Genomic DNA, 3884 nt, shown 5'->3' on the forward strand with positions numbered 1-3884 from the left:
CCTAAGCAATCATGAATTACAGTAGCATGACCATGGTATCATAATAGAGACATTCTGACTTCAGTACAACCTCTGACCTGAGCAGCTGGGGGAAATCTATATACTAGCCATCTCGTCTTGTGGGGTAAAACTACAGACCTTCTAAAAAATGTGAGCAGAGAGAAATAACCCTTCTGTGGGGTATCCCAGGTTAAAATGCAACTGTTTCAGTATCCATAAAGACAAATGTATTTTCAGCTTGATCCCACCTGCTGCATATTGCGATAACCCATATAAGGTTAAACAAGCACCTCCCAACAATGCCCTCACACATCCACATCCACCCAGAGCTCAAACACATATGCCAGCACACAGGAGGAAAGGTTTCCAGATGTGCCAGCAGCAGAAAAAAGACACAAGCGGAGCAGAAGGATAGTGAGATTGGTGCTGTTTACTTTGGAAAGGCAGAAGGAAGGTGTACAGATAAAAGCAAAACATAATGGTCAGAGTCTTTGTCCTCTTTTGAGACATCCAGGTTCTCTGTAGTCTCAGTAGCTGGTTTGTTTTGTTCAGCAGCCAACATACTCTCTGCCCGGATAGGACATGACAAGAACTGTAACATCATCAGAACTACACAGGAAAAAAAAAAAAAAAAATGTGGACCCAGATATAAATACATACATACATACACACACATATATACATACATTTACACACAAACATATGTTTTTGTGAAAAGTGGGGACATCCCATAGCCCTAATGGTTTTTATATTGTGCAAACTGTTTATTCTATGGTCCTTCACCAACCCTACAGCTAACCCTAACCCTCACAGGAAACTTTGTGCATTTGTACTTTCTCAAATTTATAAGCGTTTTTGAAAAATGGGGACATGGGTTATTGCCTCATTAGTCACCCTCTCCTTGTAATACCTGTGTTATACCTGTGTCATTATACAAAGTTGTGTCATGATATGTCAAAAACAAGAGCACACACACACACACACACACACACACAGCTTTAAGTTCATAATTGGGATGCTTTCCTTGCTACTATACTGTATCTAAAAAATATTGCAAAAAAAAAAAAAATCATTTTGCTAACTTTACAAGCATACTCATCCGCAAGTCACAACTAATTAAACACTGAAAACTGAAGTAATGATGCTGAAAATTCAGTTTTACCATTACAGGAATAGAAAATATATATTAATAGAAATATAGTTTTTTTTTTTTACAGCATACAGTATTTTTAGAATATACAGTATATTAATAGATTTCACAATATTACTGCCTTAATGTATTTTATATTGAAAAAATACAGCCTTGATGAGCTGAAGAGATTTCTTTCAGAAACATTAATAGAATCTTTTGAACTGTAGAGTACATGGCATCTATTTTTTTTTATATACACCAGATTAGACCCCATTTCATTCAGTTACTTTTTACTCAAGCTAAATCTGTTATTTTTTTCAGACTAAGGTGTTTACATGAAATGGATGATTTTTCAACTAATAGCCCAATCATTACTCTGTGTTATTTAATTATAGTTACAGTTCATAGGAAGAATAAGACAGCAAACGACAAGTGAAGCCAACATGCTAGCATGAAAGTCAAGTACATACACCTACAGCCAATGATTAAAAACATCTGGTCTGATTCCTTTAGTCAAAACGATCCTGAAAACACAAGGCAAACAGAATGGACTACTGACAGTTGCATTTAGTATGTTGATTAAGTTCAGGAAAACACGTTAGTCTTCTCTCCAAACACTGATCCGTTCTTTAAACTACACCTTAACTGATAAGACTCTTGACAGCTGTATCTACCCCCATAAAAGTTCAGGCAGTGCTGGGGATTTCTGCTCATCTTTATCTACAGCTGAGGAACTCCAGAACACCTAACAACAAGATGTTCTAAGGCTCAAGACTCTAAAATCAACAAAATAAAATAACACTCACAGATTCTCACGCTGACTCCATTTTTATCCAGTCAAGAAGGGGGAAGCTGTATTCCTGTGTTACTTTAAAATTCACTAAACAGCTGCTAACCTGCACTCATACACTCCGGTCATTGTAGGAGGAGGGATATGAGCCTGTAGACCCAGTTCTAGCAGCGATTTGGTTTAGTAGATCTGATCTCAGCCTTCATGTGTCTGATTGGGGTGATGAGTGGTTTGGCAGGCAAGAGGGTGCGGATATAAAGTTTTCAAACTAGTTTTGCAGAAGCCAAGCCAAAAAAAAAACTCTTTTTTATTACAAAAACAGGCAAAACATATGTTTAAAAGCATTTATGCATACTTTAAAAACGTGATACAACCCTTTAAACATAAGATGCATGCAAAACTGACAGAGACACTGATATGAAAAAATTGAGCTGAGAAAATAAAAAAATTAAATAAAAAAAATAATAGACTTTTGAAAAGTTGTAAATTCAATTCAAGGTTATTTAGCGCTTTTTACGATACAAATCATTGCAAAGCAACTTTACAGAAAATTAAGTTTCTACAAAATTTTGTAGTAACTTATAAGTGGTGATCAGTTTATGTGCAAATGACAGGAATTTTCAGAAGAAATGTAGACAAGACATAGTCTACCAGAGACGATGAACACTATCAACAGCAATTATAATGTGATTGCATAGTAAGTAGCAATAAAGACAAGTTAATGTGTCCTTGCTGAAGAAAAAAAAAAAAAAAAAAAAGACACACACGCACGCACGCATGCACGCACGCACGCACACACACACACACACACACACACACACACACACACACACACACACACACACACACACACACACACACACACACACTTCAGCAAGGACATATTACATTTTCATAAGAAAAAAAAAAGATATAGATATAGAAATAGATATATTTATAAAAATCTGTTTGGGCACAGGCAAAACAATGAAATCTTGGTGTACAAAATGGGAATGTAATGGAAATCATCATCAACGTTTCGCCCTCCAAAAGAAGCACTGGCTCAAGCTCCTTTCTACCGGATTTTTACCTAAGAGACAATACTAAAGCAAACAGAGCCATGTAGAAAGATTTAAAAACAGCTATTTTGTTTCCAAGATATACAGCAGATGTCTGAAATGTTATTCAGATCTCAACAAAAGCATGCAGCACACGGGTTATATTATCAGAATGAGACATTTGAAAATCTAAGACATCAGAATGGGAATCAACAATCAAGCCCCCCCATCATAAGAGCAAAAGTCTGCTAAAATGAATTAGTCTGCAACATACACATGTGTAACTTTGATGCATGTCGGGCAGGTCTTACCCTCCTGGACTCTGAGCAGGTTGCACTGATCCACTTCCAGCTCTGCCATGATTTCTAGCACTGCTCAACAACTCATGCCATCCAGCAACACCTACCAGTAGTCTCATGAAAGAGAGACTCTGCTTAGTGCGAGACTGACTGGGCCAAAGTAGTTTATTTGGTCACTGAGTGTCCCAACAGATACACGGTTCAGCACTGGCTCATTAAATATGATTACTTATGAGACTATCCTTCACTGCAAAGACAAAGCTTTTGACATACTACTGCTAAATTTTAATGAAGATTTGTTGCCCTGTCTGTGAAAATGCAGCTAAAGTCATTTCTATGTGATTTACTGTGTTTTCTGTATAAAATCATCCTTCATAAGGTAAAGAACATTCTGTGAAAATGTAACATTAATATCTTTATTACTGACTACGACAGTGTCAAATATTGAAATTAATGATTGAAATCAAATTTTGATACTCATTTCACAATTATATTATGAGGCTTTAGCTTGGATTTCATAGAAAGGGTCACATTTATTCATGCACTATTTATAACATTTATAAAATATTTATTATTATAATATGTTTATAATATTTAAAAAAGAAACAAAATATGCTCTTTAGTAA

Source organism: Carassius gibelio, chromosome A23, assembly GCF_023724105.1.
Source record: "Carassius gibelio isolate Cgi1373 ecotype wild population from Czech Republic chromosome A23, carGib1.2-hapl.c, whole genome shotgun sequence".
NCBI classification, from domain to species: Eukaryota; Metazoa; Chordata; class Actinopteri; order Cypriniformes; family Cyprinidae; genus Carassius; species Carassius gibelio.